Raw genomic sequence first — 24596 nt, forward strand, 5'->3', positions numbered from 1 at the left:
ACCACAAGGGCCTCCTTTCAGAGGCCACCACATGCTTGGATGCAATACTGGGTACTTCACTTCCCTGAGACAGGAATTTTGTTAAACCTTTATCTTGTTTGATCAACACAGGGATTTAAATTGTCGAAAAAAGAATCATTGGTTCATCCATTTGCCAAATGGCCACTTAGCACCCACTATGTGCCAGGCACTATGCTCAGAACTAAGGAAAGAAAAATATGATTGTTCTCTGGCCCCTACTCCAATCTGCTGTTCGCTGTCCACTGTCCTGCCCCCCTCTTCAAGTGTCCTGTGGCAAACAGGAGTCCTGGAAATCTCTGTTCCCAGGATCATGCAATGTATTTATGATTTGTAATTAACAACCAGCCAATTCCCCCAACGACTTAAAAGTAGAACTAGAGTAGAACTGTTAAGAAAGAAATTAAATATTGGGATGGCTCATCTTGATTGCCAATCTGACTAGATTGAAAGTCTCCTAGAAAATTGGAAAATCATAATCCTGGGTGTGTCTGTAGAGGTGTTTTCAGAGATGATTGGCATGTGTGTCAGCAAACTGAGAGGGGAAGACCCACCCTGAATGTGGACAACACTGCCCAGTAGGCTGGGGGCCTGGATGGAACTAAAAGGGCATGAAAGAGGAAGTTCAGTTCCTTCTGAGAGAATGTGGTTTTTCACCCTTGCCATCTCTCGCAGATTTCACACTCTTGATTCTTTAGGCTTTGAACACAAACTCATAGGAGCCACTCTCCAGGAAGCTACCAGGCCATCAGCTTTGAACTGGTCTCCACCTTCTTGGACTGAGCAACCACTGGCTTCCCCAGCTCTCCAGCCTGCCAGGGCCATGTGGGGCTCTCCAGCCTCTGACATGTAAGCCAATCTAATAACCCCCTTATATATATATATATATATATATATATATATATATATATATATATATATATATAATATATTATATATATAAAATATATTATTATATTATATATATAATTATATATATTTCTGTTCCTCTAGAGAACCATAACACAATTATATAGTTTGTGTGTATGTGTATATAACATATATAGTATATATGTATACGTTATAATATATACGTGTATGTGTATAGCATGGGTGAGAGGGAAACATCGGGCTCTAGAACATCCCCAAAGAGAACTTGTGGGGAGGAGTTCTGAAGAGAGCTCTGGAGGTTGTGGTACACAGTCTTGGGCACAAATATTCCTATGAATTGAGCAGACCATGGACTCACCAGGCAGGTTCCCATAAGGCAGAGAGATGAAGCAGAAACACCAGTGAAATTAGCACTGGGGAAGGAATAGGTAAGAGGGGGAAGGAGAAAGACCCCCCTGTGTTAGGTGGCAGAAATGCAGGATGAGTTGGGGGTTATTGTGCCATTTGAGCTATATATGTTGATGAGTTTGTTTCGCAGAAATAAGAATCTGACAGCCTTCTGACCTTCCCAGGGACAGGTCAGGAGACACCTGAAGATTCATTCAAGGAGGTGAGCACAAGTCGAGCGACAGCATGAGGAAGGCTCCCTCTTAGGGAGGGCTACCTTCTAACTGGACCCTGGTCATTACCCATGGGATTTGTTTCTCATAAAAAGAGAGAAATTGCTGAACTGAAGTAGCTGCTTTTACTCTCAAGTTTCTCTAAGAATCTTCCACAGTCTCTTTCCCTTCCTTTTCCTTCAGGGACCATGGGCCAACTGCACATTAAAAGAATCTCTTTGAAGCTCTGCTTTGATCATGTCAACCAGTTGTTTCATTAGAAATACACATATAGCCCCAAAACAAAATATTTGGATTAAGTCTGATGTGATTACTTATTCCAGGAACATTGTGAAGACAGCTCAATTTTTTTTTTTTTTTTTTTTTTTGGTATCGAGTATTGAACTCAGGGCACTCAACCATTAACACACAACCCCAGTCCTATTTTGTATTTTATTTAGAGATAGGGTCTCACTGAGTTGTTTAGCACCTCACTTTTGCTGCACTGGCTTTGAACTCACAATCCTCCTGTTTCTGCCTCCCAAGCCACTGGGATTACAGGCATGCGCCACCATGCCTGGCAATAGTGAGTTGACATCATTTTTCACTGAATGGAGGTTGTCTGGCCATTCACCAGAGTTAAATCCAGGGCTTACATAGTAGGGTCCTTTCCAGCTGCAGCATGAGCTCCCAGGAGGAACATGGGAATTTGGACTGACATGGATGTGTCCCCATCCAGAGACAGACTTATTCTAAAACAGTCCTGTGCTCTTTCAGCATGCCATGCCTCTGCACCCACAATTCCTTCTGCCCAGGGTCTCTTCCCAGCTCCCATCCTTCTCCTCCAACACTTTGCCTGGTTCATTAGGACTCACCTGTTTCTCTTTCCCAGCTCAGAAGACCTTTTATCTGAGATCTTTCTGGTTCCCCCGCCCCCAACAGAGGGAGTGGCACCCTCCCCTGGACCAAAGTGGACTTTGCCCAGATGGACATCAGAGGACTTAGACATGCACACAATTCGTCCAGCTCTGGCATTCTCCCACGGACTCCTAGTGCCCCAGGACAGATGTGTCATATCCATCTTGACATCACCAACTGGGATATCAAGCAATCCTGAATAAAAGATTTGAAAACCATCTGGCAAATGGCTGGCACAGGGCAGCAGCTTCTTCCAAGGGAGATCTGAAGAACAGGGTGGCTGAAAGAGATCCCTCAAGGTGGAAGCCCTAGGTTGAGGGTCCAGGCAGATACATGCCATGTGAACAGGGGAACAGCTGCTCTCCTGATGGGAGTGCCTCCCTGAGAATGCAGGATCAGCTCTCTCAGAACTGCTGCCATTCCAGCTCCTGCATCCCTCTCCACTCTCCTACAGACCTACTCCACATTCACGACTGCTGCTCCAAGAATCCCAACAGCAGCTCAGACTCACACAGTTCTGCTCTAGGGGTCTCTCCCTGTATTATGCAAAGCCTTAGGAGCAGGAAGGAGAGGCCCCAGAAGTTCCAACATGAACAGGAGTTTCTTAATAGGTAGGCTCCACACCAACCCAACCCTCCACACAAATTTGGCTTCCACATGAAATATCCTTATTTAAAAATTCTTCTAAAAAAAAAAAAGATTGAAAACCTTGAGAACTAAAAAAAGAAGGTGAATTATCCAAAGTCATTAGATGAATCAATGACAGATTAGGGGAAATTTGGGCTTCCTAATTTCCCCTACCCCTTCCTATCACTGGACTCTGTTGGCAGCAATAAGCTTTTTACAAACTCATTTGCACTTCAGGACTCTGGTCAAGGCTCACGTTTTTGAAGTTACTGAGTAAATATCTAGAGGCTTAAACATACAGTAACAGCTGCTATTTACACGTTCAAGTAGAACTGACTCCTACAAATGAAAGAATCCTCTCCATTCCACCACAAGGGCCACTGAGCCAGACTGCTGCTGCGTAAGACTCCCAGAAGTTCTGAATTGTGCAGTCAACCTAGTCTGAGGCACAGTGAGCTGGTAATGAGGACGGGGCCAGTGTGGAATGGACAAGGGGTAGACCACTACCCATGGGAGGTAGAGGCACTGAAGGTCACTGGCTCAGTGCCTCACATCCCTGATACCCTCACAGAACAGACTCCAGCACCTCCATGTCACTTGTAAACACATTCCTGAGCTGGTATCAGAACTCCAGCTCTCCTCCTATGTTCCTGTTGTCCCTGAATACGCCTGCACTTGGAATCAGTTATTGTTTATAGACTCCCACCATCCACTAGACCTGTGGGTCTGCACCATCCCCCTAAGCCAACCCAAACAACTGCTGAGGGCCAATGGGCAGCCAGGCTCAGTCAGGCCCAGTCGGGCCCAGTCCCTCATCCAGTAAGAAGCACTCCTGGACATCCGTCACCAGCAAGCCCCCATCCTGACAACAAGGAGCAGGTTGATGAAGAAAGGATATAAGACAGACAGGAGACTGTATGTGGCTGTCTACCTCCCAGAAGGGATGAAGCTGATCGTGAGCCAATCAACTTGTGTTCCTCCTACTGTAGTTTGGATCTCGAATGTTCCCCAAAGGCCCATGTGTTAAAAGTGTGGTTCCCAGCAAGGCACTTTTAGAAGGTAGTGGGACATTTGAGAGATGGGGCCTAGTGGGAGGTTTTAGGTCATTGGGGGATGCCGTGGAAGGGGACTGTGCGCCTTGTTCTCCTCCTCTGTCTCTTCACGTGCTGGCCACCAGAGGTGAGTGACTTTACTTCCCCATGCACCTCTGCCATGAAGCATTACGTCACATACAAGTGCTTAAATGATAAGCAACAGCGCCATTCACCCAGGGACTGAATCCTCCAAAACTGTGACCCCAAATTAACCTTTCCTCCTTCTAAGTTGATCATTTCGGATGTCTTATTACAGTAATGCAAAGTTGACTAAACCGTATTCACTCCGCACAAGTAGTTATTGATGACTCCTGTAGGACACCTGGATGGCATTGCTGGATAAAGCAGACAAAAACGCTTGTCTTGAAGAGCTTTGTTCTGGTGGGTAGGGGAAAGGAAGCCATACACATAACAGATAACTCCATACATGAGAAGTGATAAGTGCTGTACTTAAAAAAGGGGAAGTAGGATATGGGAGATGGAGGGTGCAAAAGAGGTTGGGGTTCAGGGCCAGTACTGACAAGGTGATTAGGGAGCCAAGGAAAGGTAAGGACTGAGCAAATATTTGGGACAGGTAAGAAGGAGTCAACTAGGAAGACATCTGAGAGAGGAAAAGTGTTCCAAGTAGAGGGAGAAAAAGAACAAAGGCCCTTGACTTTGAAGAAGAGCCAGCTGGCCAGTGTGGGCAGAGGGAGGTGAGTTCCAGGAGGGACACAATGGGGGAGATGTAACATACCGCCAGATTTTCCTCCAGGGCCTGTATGCTATTATTCAGACCTTGTCCTTTTACCATAGGGCCATCAGCAGATTTGGATCTGGAGGGGGCAAGGGTGAATAATGAGGATGTCCTGGGCCCAGCTGGTTTCAGCACTGATGTCAAGACATTGTGGGCTCTGGGTACATTTGAAGGGATGGTCAACAGAATTCCCTGTTAGATTGATAGATTAGAGACTGGGAGGCATCGTGATGACTTTGATTGGTATCCAGAGCCACTGGAAGGATGGAGCTGCATAAAGAGATAGGAAAGGCCTTCAGTAAAGCAAGCAGGAAATAGGAAAATGGCAGTTGTTTAGTACACTTGGAGTTTGCAGGTCTATTGGCTGCCAAAGGGGAACATTGAAAAGCAGGTGGGTACCTGAGTGTGGAGTTTAGCAGAGAGATCTGGGGTCTGGAAACAGAAGGTGGGAGTCGTTGACATTTTCATGGTAATTAAATCCAGTGCACTCATAAGATCACTCAACAGTGGCTGAGTGTGTTGCAGAAGCAACAAGGGACAGTAAGACATGAATGAGGAATAGAAGCCAAAGAGTGGGGTCTCCTAGAAACTAACTGGAAAAAAAGAGTACAACCACCAAGAAGAAGGAGTGACCAGCTTTGCTGAAGGGTGCTGATGGTCACACAAATTGAGACTTGAGACTTGACCATTGAATTTTAAAACATGGCGGCCAAAAGGACCATAATAAGAGCCATCTCAGTAGAATTGTAGAGGCAAATTAGATTGACTGGAGAAGGTCCAAGGGAAAGTGTTGCAAAAAGAATTCCACTTTGGAGAGGAAGCTATGGAATAAGTGAGCTCAAGAAAAATTTTGTTTCTGTTGACTTTTTTTTTAATGAGAGAAATAATCACGTTTATGTGACAATTGGAATAATCCAAGAAAAACAAAAAAGAACAAGAAATTTATGAGAAAGAAGGAGGATTTCTGGAGCCCCAAATCTGGATGGTGAGAGGAAATGAATGTGTACATAGATAGTGTACACAGGAGCATGGATAACTCATATGTGGCAACAGGCAGGAGGCCCTGCAGGGCTGATGTGGGGTTCAGAGTCTTAGGAAGTTCTCTTCCAGCTACTTCAATAGTCTTGGTGAAATAGGATGGGAGAGAAGTTTGATCATGTGAGAAGAGAGAAAAATTTCTTAGATGTGTAGGGAAATAGAAAAGAGACTTCACCAGGCATGAATAATCTGATTGCCTAAGGCCCATTGAAGTTCAGAGGTCATGAAAGTCAGGTGGGACCAGTCTATGTGGCATATATTTTTCTCCAGCCAGAGTCAACTCCTCAGGTAGGAGCAGCCAAAGCCACTAGGCCTGCAGTGGTCGATTTTGGGTTTTATTTTTTTTTTTTAAGCCCTACTACCAGGTGGTTTTAGGGGCCAGAAAAACTTGATACTATAATATCCCCCAACTCTAAAATGCTCCTTATTAGTTCTCCAGGGTTGAACTTTTATCAGCAACATATCTATAATCCAAAGAAGTACTTTGGAATCTTTAGGCAGAGCTATTTGAGAAAAGGTGGCATTTACTAGTTTTATTCTGCAGATATTCTTTCTAGGGAAAGCCTATGGGAAGCAATATTTGGCAGGGCTGCTTGGTTTTTAAGTGGGCCGTGAGCCACTGGCTTGTGTCCAGCCCAGAGTCCAAACCCCCCACTCTGGCAGGTACCTTCTGCCTGTGGAGAGCTGCAGGTCTCCCTGCCCCTGCTACAGGCTCCCAGACAAGTTTCTACCCTGAGCTGGATCTTTCCCTCTTTGCATAATTGACCATGAGTCACTCAGGTGATATCTGCCTCTGGTCTCAGAGTACCTCTGAGTCACATAGCTCAAAGTTCCAGGAATAGAACCACTCCTGCTAGGCTCCTGCCAGCCAACTTTAGGTTGTGACCAGGTGATCAGATGCTGGGGACCAAGAATATGAGAGTGGGGAACAAGTATCTATAAGGAAGCTCTCATTTTATGGTTTAGTTGTCTGTTATTTGCAAACCCATTGCCTTTGCATAAGATTTCAAATCCAGATCATCAAAATAAAATAAATGGACTTATAATTTCAAAAACTAAAGCACCAAATGTTAGAAAAGTATCTGGCATACAGTATGTGCCAACCCAAAAAAAAAATGTCTTAATGGTGATAATAACAGTTTTCAAATTTGTGTCTCATTTCTTTGCAGTTTCTAATACATTTTAGGCTGAAAGTAAAAGGTGAGAAGAAGGGAGTCCCAGCATCTCCTTACTTCCTCATTTCTTCTCAAATATGAAATGTGGTAAGTGTGTGTGTGTGTGTGTGTGTGTGTGTGTGTGTGTGTGTTTGCTTGTTTGTTTTATAAAAAGCATTGCTAACAACAGTTATCAGAAACTGGAAAAGAACCAGCCAGCAGACTAGTGAAAACATCAACGAGACTTGACCACAGTAGAAGCTCTAATTGTGTGAGCTTGGGGAGGGCCACACCGACTACTGAGCAACACTTTACCAACAAAAAGCAATGACAGAAAAGCCATTCCCAACTTTCTGAATTGCTTAAAACAAGACAATAATGAAATATTAACTATGTCACCGTGAGAGAAACAATTGTGCGGAAGGCTCTTCAATTATAGCTATCTGTCCAACTGTTTCTCCCATCTCTCCCTTCCACATCCTCCTCCCCCCATTCTAACATTATTTTGATTGATCCATCATAATAAGGGACCATTGAAACAGTGAAAGCCTTATTTGTTTTAGTTTCTTTTTCTAAATAGAAAAGGCAATAAACATCACCAAGAATGTGTCAGGAGCATACATTCTCTCTGATGCATTAACAAAAGCAATCAATATAAATTACATTTGTGAAGGAATGTAATTCTGAGAAACTCCGCCTCTGAGCAGGGAGTGGGCAGTAACTAAAGAGCTCTTTTTCCAGGCAAAGTCTGCCACCGAGTGGAATAATCTGGCGTTGCAGTTACCTGTCCAAGAAAAAAAAACAAAAAACACATCCACTGGGAAGACTGACTTAAAACCAAAGGATGCTTTGAGCCAAAGCTTAGAGTTAAAAACACAGCTAAAAGTTTCTCAAAATGATTATCAGCAGGAATCCACTCTCATTTGACTTTCTATCAGTTTGTAACACCAAGGGGCTCTCCAGTAGAAATAGCAGTGTATTTTGGTTTGCAAAGCAAGGGCCAGGCTGTTTCCCTCTGCCCTAGACTGTTCCTCTTGAGAAAGAAACTGCAGACCAGCAGAAAGGGAGGGGAAGTTTCTTTTCATATTCAACTGAAAGGGGAAGCAGGAGGAGGGTTAGGGTTTCATCTCTGCTTGCTCCTGGGCTCTTCCTCTCCGTGGCTAATAGACGTAGGAGGTGGCATCCCCAGAAGGTGGTGGAAGGCTCTTGGCTACACACTGCCATCAGTCACCTCCAGGCCCCGGTTTTGATTGGCCAGGGAGAATTATACATCTCTTGTTTCTTGTCAGTTTTCTCCCAAGATTATGACCTCCTTAAAGGCAGGGATTGTGTCTTTCTCATCTGTGAACTCTGGGGCTTAACATGGAGCCTGAAACATGGAAGATGCTCAATAAATATTTTTGTTGGACGACACCAGAGAGAGAAAGGGGGAGGCTGGAGGGACAGAGAAGCCAGGGGTGGTGGCAGACCCTCTGGTGATTAATTTTAAAAATACCTTCTCCTTAAACCCACACAAATAGTCTACGCAACACTGCTCTCATCAATCAGCAAGGCAAAACTTGAGGACACCTCCTCTCCCCTGACGTATCCGGTCCCCGTCCCCGCCTTAGCCCTGGGTTCTGTTGCGATTTACATTACTTCTTAAAAATTTCAAACCTGCCAAGCAAAAATGAAAAACAGAACAATGAAAACCAGCATATTCTTCACTTAAATTCACTCTTGTATAAGGATCAAATGTATCCTTCCTGTTTCTTCCTTGCAAAAATAAATATGTAAACACACACACATGTTTTGAGTTCCCTTTTTTGCATAAATGATTATTAAATATATACAACTTCCACATTTTGCCTTTTTCTGTTAACAATATATTCTGAAAATGACTTATTGTCAATTCAGAGCAATCTTTCTCCTTTGTACTACCAAGGCAACAGCCCCCCACCCCACTCATTACATGGATATACTAAAGTTGATTCGGTCTCCTATAGATCAGCATTTAGTTTGTTTCCAATATTTTATCATGACAAATGCCACCAATAAATAACTTCCTGTGTATATTCTTTTAAGTTTAAAAAGAGTGAAGATTTTTTTTTTCCCCCAGAGAGAAGTCCTAGAAGTGAGATTGCTGGCCAAGGGTTAGATGCATACTCTTCTATTTCCTGCCTCCTAATTTCCCATCCCCAGACGCTCTCCCCTTCCGCTCTCCCCTTCCGCATGCGCACCAGCTCTGTATAAGACACCTGTTTCTCCACAGCCTTGCTATCAATAGTCTGTGAAACTTTTGAATTTTTTTCAGAACCATGAGAAATGTTCTATCCATGTGGTTCTAATTTACATTCTTCTTTTTTAAAGTGAAATTGTGTACCTTTATAAGTTTAGGAGTCACTTCTATATGTTTTTCTGTGAATTATCTTCATTATTGGACTCATTTTTCAAAAGGTTTAGGATCTTTTATCCTGTTCGATTTCTAAGAATTCTTAGTGTGAGTAGTTTGGTTTCTTTAAAATGCGTTGCAAATATTTTCTCCCAATTTATCATTAGTTATGGCACATTTTGCCAGGATTTTTTAGTAGTACAATTTGACAATCTCCATTATTGCCTCTCACTTGGCAAATATTTTTAGTACATACTATATAGCAGTGGAGATGCTTATATTCTTCGGTTGTTCCTGACCTCAGTGGAAAAGCCTCTGGTGTTTCATCATAGTAAGATGCTACTTAAGGTTCAGAAATATGTATGTATGTTTACAAATAATATAAATGTACAAACACACATACACATGTGTTAAACAAGTGTCCATCAATTTCCTTTTTATAATGTCTTTTTTTTACTTGAAAAATTTCACATTATTTACTATCAAACTGTGTTAAACTTTACACTGGATATTAGTAATGGACTCATTATTAACAGTTTTACACAAACAGATGAAAATAAAAGCAGAATTTTGCTGAAACAATTTACATTTCATTAGAATTTTTTCATAAAATTAATTACTAAGTATAGGCAGAAGGGATACAGAAGAGTAATATTTGTTTTACTTTATTAAAAAAAAAAACAGAATAAGTATCTTCTGTTTACTAGAAAGTTCGTGAGAAATGCCCAGTGCCCTCTTTGCCCTCTGTTCAAGAAGAAACAGAAGGATGACACACAATCTTTTCTAGATTTCACCACAATTGTGCAAGGCATGACACAACTGGCTTCAGAGTTTTCTCCCCATAAAACATGTTCATTGGGCAGTAAGAAATTAAATGTAAGAATAAAGACTAACAGGTCAAACATAAAAATAAAGACGTGGAATACAAGTGAAAATGGTTATAATTTACCATGACAAAGTTTAAGAAAAAAACGTTTCATAACATGTACAACCAAGAGCTTTTCACATTATTTTCTTCAAGCTCACTTGAAATTATTTTAATGACAATTATATTTCAGTTGGACACAAATGTATTTATTTTTACCCAAGCAATAGAACAGAATATAATTTCTTTAGACATTTTTCATGAGAATAGTTCATTGTACAGTTGAGGAAACAAGAACTAAGGCCCGTGGCTTGATTGCTAGTGGTTAAACATGTTTTCGATTTTTGCCTTAATGTAAAAGGTTTGCAGACAAACCGACACAGAATATCTCTCCTGCTTTTCTAAGTCTTGTGAGGAACAATAAGGTAAAATGAATTTTTATAAGGAAGCACTTTGGGATTTTATTGAAGGGTATTATCATTCAGATTTTAAATATTTCCCCCAAAGCCCATTATGCTAAAGGCTCGGCCACCAGCCTATAGTGTTATTTCAAGGTGGTAAAACCTTTGAGATGGTTCCAGTGGGAGGAAGTGAGGTCACTGGGGGTGCACTATTGAAGGGGACATTGGGAGCCTGGACCTTCCTTTCTCTCTCTACTTCCTGCTACCATAAGGTTAGCAGCTTGGTTCCACCATGTGCTCCCTGCCATGATGTACTGCCTTTCCACAGGCCCAAAAAGCAACAGGGCAACCAACTGTGAACTGAAACCTCTGAAACTGTCAACCCAAATAAAACTTCCTCCTTATGTAAATTGTTTACCTCAAGTACTTTGTCCCAGCAAGAGAAAGCTGACTAATACAAAGGCCTATACCCATCCATGGACATACATGAACATTATTTTCCTATGTTAATTAATATGTGAGTTATATAAAGACAGTTCTAAATATTGAACCATCTTTGCATTCATAAAATAATGCCATCTGGTTATGATGTATTTTTCCTTAACATGGTATTGAATTCTGGATCTTTGCTTATCTATTCATTTTGGGATTGGTCTACAGTTTCCTCCTTTTGTAATATCTTTAATACATTTAGTAGTGATATTGTATGGCTTCACAAAAACAATTTGAAAGTAATCCTTTTTAAGCTCTGGGGGAAAAAAGATATAATGTTAAAACTTGTCTCTAAAGGCAATCACCTTTGAAATTGTCTGGGCTTGGTGATTTTTTTTTTTTTTTATGAAGTAGTTCTTGATGTTGTTTTATTGGGTTGGTTTTGGTTGGTTTGTTTTTGGTATTGGGGATTGAACCCACGGGTGCTTTATCACTGAGCCACATCCACAGCTTTTTTTATATTTTATTTTGAGAGACGATTTCCTAAAGTTGCTTAGGGCCTAGCTAAATTGCTGAGGCTCACTTTGAATTTGTAATCCTCCTGCCTCAGCCTCCCAAGCCTCTGGGGTTATAGGTGTGCACCACCATGCCCAACAATTTTTATTTTTTCTTTTTTTAAATGAAATTTAGTCCATTTTAACATTCTATCTCAAAATTGGTTTTGGGAAGTTGAGTTTTCCTTGGGAATTTTCCATTACATCTACATTGTAAAACCTATTAGCATAAAGTAGTGAATTAGTCCCTTATAATATTTTTAAACTTCCTCCATTCTCAATGATTATTTTTCTCTTATTTATTTCTTATTTGAATATTAATGCATCCTCTCCCTTTTTTAGGTTAACTCGTGTGTTATATGTTTTATTGTTCTATTCAAATACATAGTTTTAATTTATTTTTTCTACGATTTTCCCATTTTCTATCTCATTACTGTTTGCTTTGTTTTTATGATTTCTTTTTTCCATTTACTTTTAATTTACTTTGCTGTTTATTCTCTAGCTTTTTGAGCTACAGATTTCATCTATTTAATTTATTCATTCCATCTGTATAGATACAAATATCTAAGTTGATGAATATGCCTCTGATCACAACTTTAATTATATTTTATAAATTCTGATACATAGTGTTTTCATGATAATTTTAATTAATATCTATATTGATACATTATTCACATACTGTGAAAGTTACACTTTGAAGGGTACTATCCAATGGTTTAGTATATTTACAAAGTGTCATAATCAAGGATGTTTTCCTATTCTGGAATTTAATATAAATAAAATTATATCATATTAATGTATTTTAAGTCTTGCTTCTCTTACATAAGTAATGATGCAAAGGTTCATCCATTTTGTAGCATTAATTAGTACTTCATTCCTTTTGAATGTGTTTGAATACAATATTCCATTGTCTGCATAACACATTTTGTTTATTTACTCATCAGTTGATGGACATTTGGATTGCTTCCTCTTTTTGGCTAATAATGCTGATATGGACACATGTGGACAAGTTTTTGTGTGAATGCTTGTTTTCAATTCTCTTGAGGATATTCTTAGAAGGGGAATTATTGTTCCATATGATAAGTCTTTATTTAACTAATTGAGGAAATGCCCAGCTGTTTTCCAAAGTGGCTACGTAATTTTATATTCCTACAGCGATACACAAGGGTCCCAATTTTTCCATGTTCTCACTAACGTGTTATTGTTGTCTTTTTGGTTATAGCCATCCTAGTGGGTGTGAAATGGTATCTAACTATGGTTTTGATTAGCCTCTCCATAATGACTAATGAAGTGGAGCATCTTTTTATGTGTTCACTAGCTATTCTCTTTTTTTTTTTTTTTAGAGAAATATCTATTCAGATCCTTTGCCAATTTTTAATTGGGATATTTTTCTTTTTATTGTTGTGTTTTTTTATATATTCTGGATACTAGCCACTTACAAGATATATGATTTTCAAATATATTCTCTTTTTTGTGGGTTGTCTTGAATGTGTCCTTTAAAGAACAAAAGTTTTTAATTTTGATAAAATCAAATTGATCTTGTTTGTTTGGGTTTTTAGTATCATATCTAAGAAACAAGTGCCTTCAAGCCAATCAAGATTTGCTCATTAACGAGGCACAGTGTTGCATGCCTGTAGTGCCAGCTACTTGGGAGGCTAAGACTGGAGGATGGCAAGTTCAAGCCCAGCCTGAGCAACATAGTGAGACTCTATCTCAAAAAAAAAAAAAAATTGCTCATATATTTTCTTCTACACATTTTACAATTTTAGCTCTTAGATTTAGTTCTACTGTGCATTTGGGTTCATTTTTGTATATGGCTTAAGTAAGGAGTCTAAATTCATTTTTTTTTTTTGCTTGTGGATAGCCAGATGTCTTTTTGATAAAATCACTCTTCAACCCCCCCATTGAATTATCTTGGCATACTTGACAAAAATCAATTTACCATCAATATATGAGTTTATTTCTGGACTCTCAATTATTTTCTACTTATCCATGTCTGTCTTTACGCAAGGGCAGCACTATTGATTACTGTCATTTTCTATTAAGTTAGAAATTTGGAAGTATAAGTCCTCCGACTTTGTTCTTATTTTTCAAAAATATAGATAGTCTAGGTTCTTTGTGTATTCATATAAAACTGAGGATTACATGTCAATATCCATTAAAAAGTCAGCTGATATTTTTGAAAGGCATTGTGTCAATTCTATAGACTCAGCTCTGTTTTTCCCTGACATTTTAAGAGTTTTTGCCACTTTAGCAATATTAAGTTTTGCAATTGATAAACATAGGATGTCTTTCTTTTTTTTTCCCAAGAATGTCATGTAGTTTTCATTGTCAAAGTATTAACATTTCTTTTGTAAGTTTATTTCTCTTATTTTTTGATGCATTAGTAAATTAAATAGTTGTATTTATTTCAATTTCAGATTGTTCATTAATAGTGATAATACAATAGATATTTTTTTTCCATTTGAATTTTATTTTTTTTTTCAATAGATATTTTTTGTACATAGTATTCTCTTGCAGAGAGCCACAAACTCGGCACTTGAGGAAATAAATTTCCTTTGACTCTTTTTTTTTTTTTTTTAATTTTTTTATTACCAGGGACTGAACTCAGGTGACCACTGAACCACATCCCCGGCCTTATTTTGTATTTTATTTAGAGACAGGGTCTCACAGAGTTGCTTAGCACCTCGCTTTTGCTGAGGCTGGCTTTGAACTTGCAATCCTCCTGTCTCAGCCTCCCTAGCCTCTGAGATTAAAGGCATGTGCCACGGTGCCCAGTATTTGACTCACTCTTAAAGACTTCTTTTTACACCTTTAAAACTTACTGGAATTTCTTAACTTGGCACCACTTATAAAAATGTGGCAAATGGTTAAAAAAAAAAAAAAAAACCTAGAAGCTATGTAAAATGGTTAGATTCAGCCATCTCCTAACCTAGAGAGTAGTTAAGGGAAAACTTCAGTTCTCAGACCATTTGGAGGGTCCAAAGAGCTCACAAAAATTTTTAACTCCATATCCTTTTTCTTAGCCTCTCCTATTCCTCAGCTCCCAAATAATCATTCTCCTCATCATTAAAACTGGGAGGACACATTCTCCTTACAGTGGGGGTCAAATGAGACATGTTCCCTGTAGGGGGTAGTGTATCAAGATCGAGGGCAGAAGGTTAGACTCAGCTCTGTTTTTCCCTGACAACCATCCAGTTACATGTCCCTGAGAAGCCACTTACCTCCCCGAATTCACTGCTATGCTATGGAGCACAAGGAACTCACTAACCTTTATATATGTGGTTCATAGAGAAAGCTGGAATGGTTTTCTTTTCTTTTTTTTACCAGTACTGAGGATTGAACCCAGGGGTGTTTTGCCACGGAGCCACATCTCCAGCCCTTTTCATTTTTTATCTTGAAACAGGGTCTTGTTAAATTGCTTTGGGCCTTGCTCAATTGCTGAGGCTGGTCTTGAACTTGCAATCCACCTGCTTCAGTCTCATGAGTAACTGGGTTTACAGGCATGTGCCGTGGTGCACAGCTATGGGATAGTTATCTTACCTCAGATAGCCTTATAAAACTCTTATGAAACAAAAGTTTCTTTTTTAAAATATTTTTTTAGTTGTAGTTAGACACAATACCTTTATTTTATCTATTTATTTTTACGTAGTGCTAAGGATTGAACCTAGCACCTCACATGTACAAGGCCAGTGCTCTACCACTGAGCCACAACCCCAACCTGCAAAAGGTTCATTTAAGAGTATAAAATGCCATAAAAATATGAACAATTTTTTACATAATTTAGAGACAAACATATAGATCCCATCATACCATCCATTCTAGTAAGATTAGTAACCACCTGAATGAGGAATTATTATTCTAGGCTTTGGCAATGGAAAAAAAAGAGGTGAGGGAATGAAGAAATCACTAACTTCACTGTGGACTTAAACATCATTTGGGAGTATCTCATAAGTACCTCGGAGCACCTTTTGAATCACAACACTCTAAAATAGGTTTATAGTGGTTTCCTCAGGCAATAGACTGTTTTGTACTCTGCCATTTGGGGACCAAACTGAGAAAAAAGGCAGCTGTTTGGCCTCTTTAAAAATATTTTTATTATCTCTTCTAGCCCCCATTTTTATTTACTTTGAGAATATAAAATGGGAATTGGAAAAGGTTGTAGCCTCTTCTCTGGTTCTTGTTTTTCTAGGCTATGAGACAAATGAACAGCGAGTGTGGCTTTTGATGGAATTCTCAGAAGGAAGGTCAAAACGGCACTCGGCTTCAGAGTGCTGCTTGAGGATTGTATCCATCATTTATTTATGAACTGATATGCAAAGTGACAGTCGGAAACCTCTACCTTGTCCTCTCTACATGTCCCTGGGGCCACCAAGCATCTTTGAGCTCTGGAACCATCCAATTTAACAGATTATTATTATTGTCATAGGAATATTTCCTCTGGGAAATATGTCCATATTCAATATCCTTGATGCTTTTAATTAACCCTCTTCTCTGCTATCGTCCTAGGCAGTTTACAGATGACAATATAGCCATGTGTTATACATATAGTGTTGTATGCTATATACAGTCAGCCTTTCTTATTTACGGGTCCTGCATCTACAGATTCAAACAAATGTAGATGCTGAAGCAGGAAGGTCACAAGTTCAAGGCCAAACTCAGCAACTTAGCAAGGCCCTAAGCAACTTAGCAAGACCTGTCTAAAAATAAAAAATAAAAAGGGCTGGGGATGTGGCTCAGTGGTTAAGTACCCTGGGTTCAATCCTTGGTACCAAAAAAAGAAACAAAAAACCCCCAGCACATTGGAGGATGTGTGTATATTCTATGCTACTACTACCTCATTTTATGAAAGGGACTTGAGCATCCTTGGATTTTGGTATCCCTAGGTAAGGGGTTTATGGATACCAAGGGATTGAATAATGTATACTGTATACTATTAGTTACCCACCCAGTATCTATTTCTCTTTGTTTTCTTGCTATTTGAATTAAGTATATGTTCTTGTAATTCAGGGGAAAGAGATTCTGTTCCCAAGGATAGCCCAACTGGTTTAAACCAATTCTTATTGATTCCATCCTCTTACTAGTGATTGGCTGGATACAAGACACACACTTTAACTTTTGCCAACAATACATAATGAAAAGTATGCTGGAGCACCCCTGAGAAGGAATCTCTCACTCCCAAGAATGAGATGAAGGAAGCAATACCCCTTTCTGTCATGTTTAGAAGCAAGACCTGGAAGTGCCCCAGCCACCATGCCCCAGCCTGAGGATGATCCAACACAATGAAGGCAGATGAGCCAAGAGCATCGCTGAGAAGCAGCATCTGGCCCTGATATCACACCTGGCACCTGACTCACCCAGATGTATTGTAATAAATTTTCTTTATTTAAGATAGTTCATTCAGGATTTTTGGTTTCTAAAGCTAAATATAATAATGCAAATCTAATATAATAATACAAATAACATTAGCAACTACTTTAAAATTTCCATACATGGGAATCTATATTCATGAAGTATATTTCCACATCATTGCAACCTTGAGAGTACAAATGCTTATATGATATTTCAACTCTGAGAAATTAGAATCCATGGCTTTGACTTGTTCTATACTCCACAGTCCCTTGATTCCTACAAAGCTAGACACAAAGAAGCTATGTGGCCTTTGCCTAACTGATGAATATGAAGTCAAATGGAGTCATCACCAGCATTTTGAGTATCTTAAGGTTTGTACCAGAACCTAGTATTCCCCACAGCCAATCCAAAATTATTATGCCTTTGAAGATAAAAAAAAAAAATCTAAAAGTTGGGGAAATGTTTAATTCCTGGAATGTCACTGGCAGGGAAATGATTAAGGTTTTGGATAAAATAACAAATCGAGACTCCTGAAGTATTTGATATGTGCTTTGTTCTGAATGTGTTTGTGTCTCCCTGAAATTCAGATATTAAAACCTAATTATTGCGCTGTCTTTATGACTCAGTGGTAGAGCACTTGCCTAGTATTTGTGAGGCCCTGGGTTTGATACTCAGCACCACATAAAAATAAATAAATAAAATAAAAGTATTGTGTCCATCTACAACTAAAAAAAAAACTAAAACATAAACCTAATTATCAATGTGATGGTGTTAGGAGGTGGAGCTCTTGGGAGGTGACCAGTTTATAAGAATGGCTCCCTCATGAAGACACAGGAGAGAGCTGCTTTGACCCTTCACCAAGGAGGTTATGGTCAGAAGGTATCATATAAATACCAAGAAGCAGGTCTTCCTCGTACACTAAATCTACCACCACTTGGATATTGGACTTTCAGCTTTCAGAACTGTGAGAAATAAAGCTCTGTTTTTTTTGTAAATCACCCAGTCTATGATATTCTGTTATGTAGCCTGAATGGTCTCAGACAGCAAGTGCACTATTTGCCCAGATGAACAGGCAATTGTCCCCAATAACTGATCTGCAGGAGCTTCCTGAAGAGAGTAGTGCCATTATGTATAGTGAGCAGTATTATACTTCCTTAGAAACTTTCCCCAAAGAATACTACTTCCTCTTCTGTATGGTGGCTCACACCTACAATCTCAGCAACTTGGGAGGCTGCAGCAGGAGGATCACAAGTTTGAGACCAACCTCAGCAATTTGGCAAGACCCTGTCTCAAAAAAAGAAAAAGAAATGTTGATGCAGGTGATCTCAGTATTGTACTAAACTACCATCTTCCTCAGGAAGAAAGAAAAGGAGGATTTGAACTCAGAAGTAAAGGGAGAAAACTCACATGTGTGCAGCCATGTGGCTACAACCCATCCAAAAGTTAACTTATTTTGGATTGTTTTTAGAGGCAAATCTATCAATGGTTTTTTCAATAAGTTCTTCTGTATATAAAATTCCATGCTAGGTGCTTTGTTCCACTAGGCTTGGCCCATGTCAATGTGATCTCAGAAAACACAATTCCTTAAAGCCTTTATTTTCTCAGCTGGAAAATATAGAAAACACACCTCTGACTCAGAATATGAATTAAGCTACCTGATACAGATTAATGAATAAAGCATGGAACCTGGAATTACCCAATAAATACCAATTCATTTCTCTTTGGGGAACTTTCACAACTATGGAAAGGCAAGAATAGCAATGGAAAATATAAGACTCCACATGACAACACATGCCAAGTGCTCCAAATAAGCATGAGTGCCAATAAACTGTCACATTCATGGTGAGCTTGGACTGTCACAAGAGCTTTGCCAGGAGGCAGAGTGTCAACACCAAACCTGAGAGATAGTCTTTGTTTCCTGATTCCATTGGAAAGAGTCCAAGATAGCATTTGCTTCTATCATGAGACCCTCAGGAGCTACAAGTTCTACCTCAGGCATTCACTCTAGCAAAGGGGACCATATGAAGCACCATACCTTCTGCATTATAGGAGGACTGATTTGAAAGTGAGTGTGTACGTGAATTAATGAATCGGCAAAATTCACACTCTTGACCCCTCAACACAGGTTCTATTCTGAAACCTCACTGGTAGTCCCCACTGCCTGAAAAAAGTTGTGTCGGATAAATGATAAGGACTCATGGAGATACTCTTAACATTTCCCCCTTGAATTCAGAGAGGTATTTGACAGGCAGTTTCCCTCTCTTATAAGTGGCTGTGGTTTGGATATGTGTCTCCCAAAGGCTTGGGTATTGAAGGCTTTCACCTCTAGTCTGTGGCACCACTGGAGGTAATGGAAGCTTTAAGAGGTGGATCTTATAGAAGGAAGTCAGGTCTTTTGGGAGCATACCCTTAAATGGTATAATGGGGACCCCAGTCCCTTCATCTCTCTCTTTACTGCCCAGCCACCATGAGGTGAACAGAGCTTCCCAGCCATACATTTCCACCATAATGAAATGTGCCACCACAGGTCCAAAGCCATGGGGTCAAGTGGCCTTAGTCTGAAGCCTCTGAAACTGAAAGCCAAAAAATACCTTTCCTCTTTATAAGTGGGTGATCTCAGGTATTTTGTCACCATCATGGAAATAAGACCAGCTCATACATTCTACACTGAGCTTCATAATTTCAGAGAAGATGCTCTTTGGTGGTAGGTATTCTTACCCAAAAAAGATAAAAGGAGAGAGAGAGAGATAGAAACTGAGAACCAGGAATCAAAGTTTCCAACCAAGAAAGACACAGAACCTTTCTGCTGTCCTACCCAAAGTTCCATCTCCCCTTTGAGTATTTGAGCATGTACCAGCTGCATCAGGAAGGTAAGAGGAGACGAGAAGTCATCTGTTCTTTCTGTCCTAGGACACAGAGATGTCTCACCTCATCCTTATTTTTCTTTGTCTATAAGGATGCCTCCTTACAATAATACTCCCTACACTCCTGCAAGACTAAACTCTAAACCAGTCAACTCTAATCTGAGTAAATTAACTCTCCAAACTTCATGTTAACAATGTCAGCAGGTAGATATTTTGGCCAGTGTGACCTCCTTATCACTCTGAAACCTGGAAGAAATATGCTGCTGACCTCATAGTTTTAAGCTGGACTGGAAACAGGGATAAGATACCCAGACCCAGGACTATGGAGCAGGCATGGCTCTCTTATCCTTGTGCTCAGTAGAGATTCTTTCTCAGGAAGTTTCTTAAAGACATCTGATAATTTACTGTTGATTAGACATAAACCTTTACTAGATTCTTCTTAGGGAGGGAAGCAGCAGAGAGTAGAGGTCACCACTGGCAGAGAAGATGTGCACACCGTAGAATCAGGGTCAAGTGGAAAGTAGAGAAGAGAACACTAAGATTTCCATGTTGTTGCAATGTAGAACAAACCATTTAAGTTTCACAATAACTTTGAAAGAGAAATACCATTAGCTCCCATTGGAAGAGTCCATTGAATAATGTGCTAAGATCACACTGTTAATAAAGAACAAAACCAAGATCATTTCCAAAGTTCCTTCTACCTCTCATTGTTTCCCAAATGGTTATTTGAGCACTCCTTCATGGGGTTTTGCCATATTTGCCTGCATATGCATTATCACTCGCTGGATATTCTTTTTCTACTGGACCCCTTTTTAACACATATGCATTATATATTAATGTGTTTAGATGTAGTTGTGTTTAACATATATAAATATGTATCATAATCTAGAGGCAACATATTTATTCCAGAAATAGAAAGCTATTTGCGGATCACTCATCATAATTAGGATATAACCCTTAAAGGTATACATAATGAAAATGAACTAAGGTTATTATTTGCTAGCTACATACAGTTACCTGCCTAATGAGCCAAACCTCAGGCCTTCTCTTCCATTTTTTCAGAAGGAAAATTGGCCAGGGCTAGAGAATTGTTGGCAGCATCAGACTAAGGTTTTCTACCCAAAATAACTGGAAGAACTAACAGAGAAATAATGAAGATGATATGTTATCCAATTTAATGCCATGTCTGCCTACCTTCTAGAAATGATCCACATTAGAGGAAAGGTTGCTCTTTATCATGCTGATTCCGGATGTATGCAAAGGGGGATGTGGGAGACCAAAACCATAACCCACATGCACAGCAAAGTCAGAGGTCTCTGAGGTCTCCTAGCCTTGGCCCAGAACCCATCCCACAGCAGGCTAACAGGGAATTCTTGCCAAGTGGAAAAATAAAAGATGTTACCTAACAAAATATTGCCTGAGAGCCCTCCACCAAGTCTTGCCATGTTGCACTATGCCTGTTCCATGTGTCAGAATGCCTAAAGGAAAGATCTAAAGAATTCCGAATGAAATGTGGATAGGCTTCCTACTGACAGAATCCCTGGAGAATCCCTGGAGGGGCAAGTCCTAGGTAAAGATGATCATGTCATTGAGGGGAGAGGAGGAAGTTTATGTTTTCTTAGAGACCCTTGGCAGTAGGAAGAAAACATTCAAATATGAGTGTTTTTTGAAAGACAAAAAGCAAGCTTACATAATACAAATCATGCATCAGCACTGCTAAATATTCACAAATAAATGGCAAAAATTATTCAATCCTTATAAAAAAATTATGGAGCATTTATTGTATGTGTCCCCTATGCAAATAAGGAAATAAACAGAAAGATCATACAGCTAGGCAATATCAGATACACGCTTCCACCCCAAATCACCTATTGCCAGAATCTATGCTCTCAATCACAACATTCATCTGCACATTACGATGCTACATGTTTTCCAGTGAAGAGTTCATTCATATGCATTGATCCATGCGTAGGCAATAGAACTTGTCCTACAGATGATTTGCTCTCCCTTTACCCTCAAAGAATCATTGACATGGCAATGTTGAATGTTTTGGAGCAAATGTGAGCATCAAGATGGCTTCTAGATAGTACCCATAAGCAACTATCACAATAAGATCTCATCCTCTACATGTCTAGAACTGTAAGAAGACAGTAGGATAAATAAGACACAACCTCTTCCCTGGAAAAGTCTATAGTATAGTGGAAGAAATCCAACCCCTCTCACAAGACTAGAACCTTCATCACTACCTGGTAAGATGCACAGTACAAATCCAAGAAGCCTAGGAATTTAAGATAGGGCATCTGAGCCTGTTGTCGTCAGAGGAGCTTCACACAAAAAGGGAAACTTGAGGCATGATCTGAATTTGGGACAGCACAGGAAGAAGAGGTATGTTATGGTTTAGATATCAGGTGTTCCCCAAAAGCTCATGTGTAAGACAATGTAAGAAAGTTTAGAGGTAAAATGATTGGATTATGAGAGCCTTAACCTAATCAGTTCATTAATCTATTAATATGGATTAACTGGGTAGTAACTGTAGATAGGTCAGGTGTGGCTGGAGGAGGTGGGTCACTGGGGTTTATATTTTGTCCCTCATGAGCAGAGCTCTCTCCTGCTTTCTTATTGTTGTGTGCTGAGCTGCTTTCCTCCACTATGCCCTTTCTGCCGTGATGTCCTGCCTTACCTGGGTCCCAGAGCTATGGAGTTAGTCATGAACTGGACCTCTGAAAACATGATCCAAAATAAACTTTTCCTTGTCAGGTATGTGGTCACAGTGATAAAAAGTCAACTAAAAAAATGTATGTACTGCTGAGAGCTATCGCTAAGTAAGAATGATGCATGGCATGACCCAGGTCATTTGCAGTGACATTGCATGAAAGGTGACCTTGCTCAAGGACCAGGGCCGATCCGGTTTAGGGCGGATCAGGGTTTAGGGCGCTCCTTGGGTTTAGGGCAGTTCCAGGTTTAAGGTGGACCCTGCTGGGAATAGGGCGTATCCTGCTGCCTCAGTTGCCCCTCCCACTCCTTAAGTTCCCCTTGAGTTCTCGCGGGATTCAGAGAGTATTTTGGGATGCAGAGCCCAGTGGAAGTGTGGATTTTGCCCAGAAGGTGCTTGTAGAATGCCGGTGTGAGTTCGGGAATAAAGAGTTGCTGTTTGAATCTACAAGGCTGTGAGTGGCTCGTGATTTTGTGCCCAGCCAGACTGTGGCAATGTACCTGTGTAGAAACCAGGAGTAAAGGGTTTATCAATGGTGAGAAGATATCTAATCTAAGTAAGAGTGGGCATGGATATGGGGGTGTTGGCTGGGGTCCATGGTAGACTCAAAGGAAATCCACCTAAAAGTGCCCTGGAGCCACAGCCTCTCACAATGTCTTCCCAAAATGCCCACAGAAACATAGAAAAAGATGAAAGCTTAACACTGAAAACTAGAACTGACAGTTTCTATTCCATTTCCAGAACATGATAGAAATTTCCATTTACTATAAAGCAAATGGAACTGAACTGAAAAATACCCTTCCCATACTATGCTGACAAAAACCAGGTCATCCTATTCTCTTCAAAGAAGGTAGTTAGAGTCCTCGTCTCTATCCTGTTTGGGGGTCCCCTGGCTAAGAAAACACAAGAATACCAGGTACCTGGCTATTCATTGCCCCTACATTTTTGGATGGATCCTTTCTCTCTCTCTATCTGACTAAGGACTGGAGCATACAGAAAACATGTCAGGAGGAAGAAGAGACTTGAGAATGGTGTTTTGGGGAGATGGGCTCTAGTAAAGCACTAAAGGAGAAGATGGAAACTTAAGGAATGCTTCTAATCATGCATCTTGAGGAACTGTGTGTGAGGGAGACAGGGAGCTTGTGTGACAGCTGGGACAGAGAAATCGGAGAAATTCTACATTGGTCTAGATAAGCAGCAGTACAGGAAAGCCTGCAAACACTGAAATCGGTTGTCCCAGATACAGTTTAACCAGAACATAGTAGAGACAGAAAATGGGCCCAAAGACAATTCACAAACCTTATCGGGATGGGTTGACTCTTGTTGGAGTGAAGAAGATAAAAAAAAATCACCATCAATGTATGGACTCCATTGTGTGTTGTTCTGATTTGGATGTGAGGTGTCCCCTAAAAGCTCATGTGTGAGACAATGCCAGAGAGTTCAGAGGGGAAATAGTTGGGTGGTGGCAGCCTTAACCCACTCTGTAAATTAATCACCTGGTGAGATTAATTGGGTGGTAACTGAAGGCAGGTGGGGTGTGGCTGGAGGAGCTGAGGCATTGGGGGAGTGCCTTTGGGGTATATATTTCTATCTGACAAGTGGAGTTTTTCTTACTTCCTGATCACATGTGAGTTGCTTCCCTCTGCCACACTCTTCTGCCATGATGTTCTGCCTCACCTTGAGCCCCAAGGAATGGAGCCTGCTGTCTATGGATTGAGACCTCTGAAAGCATGAGCCCTCAAATAAACTTTTCCTCCTTTATAAATGTTCTGGTCAGATCCTTTAGTTACAGTGGTGAAAAAGAGGACTAAAACATGTACATATATATCCACATTTCCTTAATCCATTCATCTATTAACAGGCATCTGGGTTGATTCTGTAATTTGACTTGTGAATTGTGCTGCTATAATCAATGATGTGGCTGCATCACTGCAGTATGTCAATGTTTAAATTTCTTGGATATATACTGAGGAGCAGGATAGCTGAGTCA

The 24596-nt window shown here is 40.1% G+C and overlaps 1 pseudogene; it reads left to right on the forward strand.

The window, feature by feature from the left end:
- LOC101962164 (ras-related protein Rap-2a-like) overlaps positions 1-24596 on the forward strand; it is a 137753-nt pseudogene that overhangs the window by 67802 nt on the left and 45355 nt on the right.

This window comes from Ictidomys tridecemlineatus, chromosome 14 (assembly GCF_052094955.1).
Source record: "Ictidomys tridecemlineatus isolate mIctTri1 chromosome 14, mIctTri1.hap1, whole genome shotgun sequence".
NCBI lineage: Eukaryota > Metazoa > Chordata > Mammalia > Rodentia > Sciuridae > Ictidomys > Ictidomys tridecemlineatus.